Here is a 7,394-nt window from a genome sequence, read left to right as displayed (position 1 = left end):
CCAGGATACTAATTGCTTCTGTTAGCAGCCACCCAAGAATTAAAGGGGAACTGTGTGCTGAGAGCCCTCACAGGGCAGTGTTACAGGCATTCTGAGACACTTGTGATGACATGGTGATTATGGTGTCATTAGTGGGATTTGGAGGCTTTTCATCCCTTCAGGTGTGCTACCAGAACTCCTACTGTGCCTAAAATCCCCCCAAATTAAGAACGACTCTTCTAACCCAAGAGAAAGGCAAGGTGACATTGACCTTGACCCAAGCAGGATCAGGACCCAGTTCTCTGATAAAGCTTCTGCTAAAACCAACCACACAGAGGCTCTCTCAGTTAGATATACAGTAGCAAAAAATATGAAACTAAAAATACATAAGATAATTCTTAAAACTTAAAAAAATAATCTTAAAAAGAAACTGATCATAATAGTAGAGTTCCAATGAAGGATTTATTTCCAGAAATCTTTTACATGATACCACAAATAAACCATTAAGAGGATGGTAGGTAAGACTATGCTCAAGGTTGTTCATTTATCAGTGACAAAGAGGTTTTTTAACATCAAAATCTCCAGAAGCAAGAGAAATACATTCAGTGTTAATGAATGATTGCTTAGGATGAACCAACTCCCATCTTAAACAATTAACTTTCTGTATCGCCTCCCAAGCCTCTCTTAGCCTCATCTGTCTCCCAGGCCCTCATCTGCTTTCTCCGCTCTTAGAGTTGCCAGCTCTGTACTGGCCAGAGTCTCTAAACCCTCCCAGCTGTTCCAAATTCAGATGAAATACCACACCACAGCATTTGGAATACCCAAAGTATCAGGTCACACAACCCAAAAGTGCTGAGGAATCACTTTCACAGGCAAGACATTAACCAACTAGAGACAGGAGAGAGAGAGGCCAGCAGATAAATTTCCTCTCCATCTCCATCTCTGATGGTCTGTTCTGAGGCACAGTCTATGGTGTAGCCATGTGTAACCGACTCTGACTATTCAGAAAAGAGTGATTCATTGAATAATAAAGCACTTTGAATTTCCATGCCAACTTTTCCAGCCTGGCATCACTTTTCCCTCAGTCTTGTTGCCCTGGGACTTGGGGTTATGCCTTAGGCCCTATCTTCTAAAAAAAAATTCTTTCTCTGTCTCTCTCTTTTCTGCCGATGACCTAGCCCCCTTCCTAGAGATTTGACTTTAAAGAGCAAATAAATATGTATTTTATTTAACTAATTAATTAATCAATTTTGGCCAGACTCAGTCTTCCTTCCAGCACGTGGGCTTCTCTCTAGTTGCAGTGCAGTCTTATTTGCCCCAAGGCATGTGGAATCTTCGTTCCCTGACCAGGGATCAGACCCATGTCCCCTGCATTGGAAGGCAGATTCTCAACTGCTAGACCACCAGAAAAGTCCCACAGAAACATTTCAAATGGTATTACCACATTCTTGTCTCAGAAGGGAGAATGTTACCTCTGAAGGATTCTTACTATATAGACTTCAGGAGCATGATTAAGACTTCAACAAGATAAAAATCATAGTTCTGATCCTCTTTTTCATGGAAGCCGCAATGCCGAACTAAGAAAAGCCCAAAGACAGACAGATATATGGGATACTTTTATTTTTTCATAAACTTTTAGTAATTTTGAAATATTTCTCTGCACTTTTTTATGGTGAAAACAGGCATTCAGTCTTTATTACTATGGGCAAGCCAAAATCCAAGGTGTCCAAACAAAACTTCTCCACCTTCAACCAGAATCGAACCTTCCACCTCCTCTTGTTTCATAGTTTTAGCAAATCTGTTGTTGTCATTGTTTAGTCACTAAGTTGTGAGATCACTTTCTCCCATTTCATGTAGACTCTAATTACTGAAGGGAAACTCACTCAACAGCTTAGATTCTAGTAAGGTCACAGGCATCTGTCCTCTGCCTTTGGTACCACTGCAGGTAGGCAATGCCCTTCCACCCCTTCTCACCCATCCTCGGCCCAGGCTTCCTAAGCTGTGCTCCGCCTCCTAGGCCTTAACTCCCTCTTCTGGCCCCTGCGATCCCTTTCTCTCCTCCCCACCTCAACTAAATGTGCCAGTCTTGTCCCTCAGAATGTTAGGACATCAGCCCTGAGTCATCCCCACCACCTTGCAGAGCTGGTATCATCCTGAGTGAGCCCAGCACCAGCCAATGTGCCTGAAAAATACCATGACTCACCTCTTTCTGCTGCCTTTCCCCTCTGGGAGGCCCTCACCCCTCTCTTCTCTTTTCTTCACGTTCCCCCTTCACTGAAAATGCAGAACAAGAAGAAAGCAGATACATAATGATGTAAATTTTAAGAATTCATTCAGTTATACAGTTGACACTTGAACAACACAGATTTAAACTACAAAGGGTCTTCTTCCACCACCACCACCCCACCCCTTCACCTGCCCCTGAAGTTCAAAGACACATTGTTCAAGGGCCAACTGTATACTGTCCGTGACTGGTTGAACCCATGGGGATGTAGAATGGCCCATCCTAAGTCAGGGGCCAAAAGTCACACAGATGTGGGTGAAATGCCACAAGGCAGTTCGAGACTGCTGAAGATTAATGTGTTGGGCACAGAGAGGCAGACATCGAGACCAGGGGCTGGACAGGGGCCAGGTCAGGGAGGGAACATGTGCCCCGCCGTCAGGCATTCAGACTTCCCCCTGTGATCACCAGGAGTCAGAACAGTTGTAACTAGTACAGTGACCAGATCTGAAATGCCTTATAAAAATGACACTTTTTACAAGGATAACATGGCTCATATTATTGCCTTTCCCAGGAGAGGTTTATATTCTATTGGAAGTTAAGACTCAAGCTACATCAATGAAACTCATTAATATTAGAACTCAGGAGTCACAGTACAGGAAGGGGAGGGATTTGGAGAAGATAGATTGAGACCTCTGTTCATAGAAATCAGGGCTTCCCTGGTGGCTCAGTGGTAAAGAATTCACCTGCCAAATCAAGAGACTCGGGTTCGATCCCTGGGTTGGGAAGATCCTCTGGAGAAGGAAATGGCAACCCCCTCCAGCATTCTTGCCTGGGAAATCCCATAGACAGAGGAGACTGGCAGGGTACAATCCATGGGGTCGCAAAAGAGTCGGACATAACTTAGCAACTAAACAACAATAACCACAGAAATCACACTTGGAGAATCCTTCAAAGCTTGATTTCCACATTCTCTTCACCCTGCCTGCCCAGTTCTTCGTAAGTGGAAGAACTTTAACAGCAGAAAGAAAACACAGAGTCCCTGAGCCCCATTCCCACTCACAGACCCCTCCTCCTTTTGTTAGAAGGCTCTGTAGAGAGCACTGTGTGAGAAGATCAAAGCATTCATTTCCTCCCCTTTGATGTGCAGTCAGACAGGCTCTGATGTCAGAGGCGTGTTGCATTTCATTAGACCTGATATTAAGCTTCCTAGAGGTCAGGGTGATGGAGCCATTTTAACCTGGCTAAAAACAGCTTCATTTGTCTGGAAATAGCTGTGATCGTCAGCTCTCTTAAGGTCCCATTAGGAAATGATACAGGTAAAGAAGTTGCCATGTAAATATTTTGTCTTGTTCTAAACTGCTTTGCATTATGAGGCTCCTCTTCAAGCTCAATTTTCTGCCCAAACAGGCCTGATTCTGCATTCTAACTTCATATGCCTTCCTCATGTCAAGTTTTGGAGTTTCAAGCAGGTATGAAAAGGGGTATGTTTTGGTTTGAAACATACCGTTTTCAGCTGAAAGATTCCCCTTTCTCTCTAAAATGACTTCTGCAACCTCAGCTGATTGCAAGTCCTGGGTTTGGCTCAGGCCAAGTCAGGTGAGCTCTGACTAATGGCACTGGATTTGCTACTAGTATCAGAAGAACCAGAGTACAAATTCATTAACTTCTCTCCAGAGAAGAAAACTTAACCATGTTTTTTCCTATTTTTAAGACAAATGGTTTAAGCTGCACAAGCTGTACTTATAACCCCAAAGGAGCAGGTCTTTTAATGTTACCAGAAGGGGGACACCTTCCAGAGCCCAAAAGTGGGCTCTTGTTTAACACTCAGAAATGAATTGTCCTGATCCTCTACATAGAAAACCCTAAAGACTCTACCAGAAAATTACTAGAGCTAATCAACGAATATAGTAAAGTTGAGGATATAAAATTAACACACAGAAATCCCTTGCATTCCTATGCACTAACAATGAGAAAACAGAAAGAGAAATTAAGGAAACAATACCATTCACCATTGCAACAAAAAGAATAAAATACTTAGGAGTATATCTACCTAAAGAAACAAAAGACCTATACATAGAAAATTATAAAACACTGATAAAAGAAATAAAAGAGGACACAAACAGATGGAGAAACATACCGTGTTCATGGATTGGAAGAATCAATATTGTCAAAATGGCTATACTACCCAAAGCAATCTATAGATTCAATGCAATCCCTATTAAGCTACCAACGGTATTTTTCACAGAACTAGAACAAATAATTTCACAATTTGTATGGAAATACAAAGAACCTTGAATAGCCAAAGTAATCTTGAGAAAGAAGAATGGAACTGGAGGAATCAACCTGCCTGACCTCAGACTATATTACAAAGCCACAGTCATCAAAACAGTATGGTACTGGCACAAAGACAGAAATATAGATCAATGGAACACAATAGAAAGCCCAGAGATAAATCCACGAACCTATGGACACCTTATCTTCAACAAAGGAGGCAAGGATATACAATGGAAAAAAGACAACCTCTTTAACAAGTGGTGCTGGGAAAACTGGTCAACCACTTGTAAAAGAATGAAACTAGAACACTTTCTAACACCATACACAAAAATAAACTCAAAATGGATTAAAGATCTAAATGTAAGACCAGAAACTATAAAACTCCTAGAGGAGAACATAGGCAAAACACTCTCCGACATAAATCACAGCAGGATCCTCTATGACCCACATCCCAGAATATTGGAAATAAAAGCAAAAATAAACAAGTTGGACCTAATGAAACTTAAAAGCTTTTGCACAACAAAGGAAACTATAAGCAAGGTGAAAAGACAGCCCTCAGATGGGGAGAAAATAATAGCAAATGAAGCAACAGACAAAGGACTAATCTCAAAAATATACAAGCAACTCCTGCAGCTCAATTCCAGGAAAATAAATGAAGCAATTAAAAAATGGGCCAAAGAACTAAACAGACATTTCTCCAAAGAAGACATACAGGTGGCTAACAAACGCATGAAAAGATGCTCAACATCACTCATTATCAGAGAAATGCAAATCAAAACCACAATGAGGTACCATTACACGCCAGTGAGGGTGGCTGCTATCCAAAACTCTACAAGCAATAAATGCTGGACAGGGTGTGCAGAAAAGGGAACCCTCTTACACTGTTGGTGGGAATGCAAAGTAGTACAGCCACTATGGAGAACAGTGTGGAGATTTCTTTAAAAACTGGAAATAGAACTGCCATATGACCCAGCAATCCCACTTCTGGGCATACACACCGAGGAAACCAGATCTGAAAGAGACACGTGCACCCCAATGTTCATCACAGCACTGTTTATAATAGCCAGGACATGGAAGCAACCTAGATGCCCATCAGCAGACGAATGGATGAGGAAGCTGTGGTACATATACACCATGGAATATTACTCAGCCATTAAAAAGAATTCACTTGAATCAGTTCTAATGAGATGGATGAAACTGGAGCCCTTTATACAGAGTGAAGTAAGCCAGAAAGATAAAGAACATTACAGCATACTAACACACATATATGGAATTTAGAAAGATGGTAATGATAATCCTATATGCAAAACAGAAAAAGAGACACAGATGTACAGAACAGACTTTTGGACTCTGTCTGTGGGAGAAGGTGAGGGTGGGATGTTTCGAGAGAAAAGCATCGAAACATGTATATTATCTATGGTGAAACAGATCACCAGCCCAGGTTGGATGCATGAGACAAGTGCTCGGGCCTGGTGCACTGGGAAGACCCAGAGGGATTGGGTAGAGAGGGAGGTAGGAGGGAGGATCGGTATGGGGAATACATGTAAATCCATGGCTGATTCATGTCAGTGTATGACAAAAACAGCTACAATATTGTAAAGTAATTAGCCTCCAACTAATAAAAATAAATGAAAAAATTAATTAATTAATTAAGATTGATAATTTGGAAAAAAAAAGAAATGAATTGTCCAAGAAGACACACATGATGACAAAGCAAAAGATTTTTACTGGGACAGGTCACCTGGGTGGCTTCCCAGATGGCACTAAGTAGCAAAGAAAGACATAAGTTAAATCCCTGGGTCAGGAAGATACCCTGGAGAAGGAAATGGAAACACACTCCAATATTCTTGCCTGGAGAACCCCATCAACAGAGGAGCCTGGCGGGCTGCAGTCCATAGAATCTCAAAGAGTCAGACACAACCGAAGTGCCTTAGCACACAGCACGTATCTGGGCAGAGAGCAACAGGGTAAGGGAACCCAGGAGAACTGCTCTGCCACGTGGCTTGAAGTCTCAGGTTTTATGGTAAGAGGGTTAGTTTCCAGGTTGTCTTTGCCTTGCCATCTCCTGGGCTGGCATCTCTTCCGACCATCTGGCTCCTCCCAAATCCTCTCCACTTAGTTTTCAGCAGCAGCACCATGCTTCTTATCAGAACCTCCTGTTGTGAGACAACTCATGCAACCAGTTGTTATAGCACCTGGCCAGGGCGGGCAGTTTTGGTTGACGGTTTCTTAACATTAGCACACCTTGATTTCAGGCTGCATTCAGAATTTGCCACGGGCAAGCCCTTTTAATGGAAAAACCAAGAATTTTCATGAGTTAGATCTGTTCACTTCCCAGGTCAGATTGAGGACTTGGGCAAACCTGTATGTGGACTAAGAATGCAGACTGGCACATCAGGAAACGAAAGGTGCTGCACCATTAAGCCAGCACATTACAGCCACTCCGACGGTGAGCCCCGAGGGAACTCAGAAGGGAAACAGAACGCCTGCCATCAAGCAGCCACCGCCCCCACCCCCACCCCATGGTGCACCCTGAGGAGACTCAGGGTAAGAAAACATGGTATACTGGCCCCAGATAGCTGAAAAGTGAGTGTGAGTGGCTTAGTCATGTCTGACTTTTCGCAACCCCATGCACTGTAACCCTCCAGGCTCCTCTGTATATGGGATTCTCAAGACCAAAATACTGGAGTGGGTTGCCATTTCCCTCTCCAGGGGCTCTTCCTGACCCAATGATCAAACCCAGGTCTCTTGCATTGCAGGCACATTCTTTTACCATCTGAGCCACCAGGGGAAGCCCCCAGATAGCTGAGGTGCCTATCAAAGGAGTCATTTCAGTGAGCCTTGATTCTTACATCTTCCCATGGGGGCCTCGCAGGTGGCACTAGTGGTCAAGTACCTGCCTGCCAATGCAGGAGAC

At 43.0% G+C, this 7,394-nt stretch overlaps 1 long non-coding RNA gene across 1 annotated transcript in view; it reads right to left on the bottom strand.

Annotated features, from left to right (window-relative positions):
* Positions 1–1,606: 1,606 nt before the first annotated feature.
* The window catches only part of LOC110141724 (uncharacterized), a 114,684-nt gene continuing 108,896 nt past the window's right edge, over positions 1,607–7,394 (bottom strand). The window contains exon 4 of the long non-coding RNA XR_011487625.1: positions 1,607–2,253. This is a non-coding gene — a long non-coding RNA (uncharacterized lncRNA). The remainder of the gene's footprint in view (positions 2,254–7,394) is intronic.

This window comes from Odocoileus virginianus, chromosome 5, assembly GCF_023699985.2.
Source record: "Odocoileus virginianus isolate 20LAN1187 ecotype Illinois chromosome 5, Ovbor_1.2, whole genome shotgun sequence".
In the NCBI taxonomy this organism is placed as follows: Eukaryota; Metazoa; Chordata; class Mammalia; order Artiodactyla; family Cervidae; genus Odocoileus; species Odocoileus virginianus.
Note: the sequence above shows the minus strand (reverse complement) of the source record. Positions and strands in the feature narration are given on the sequence as shown.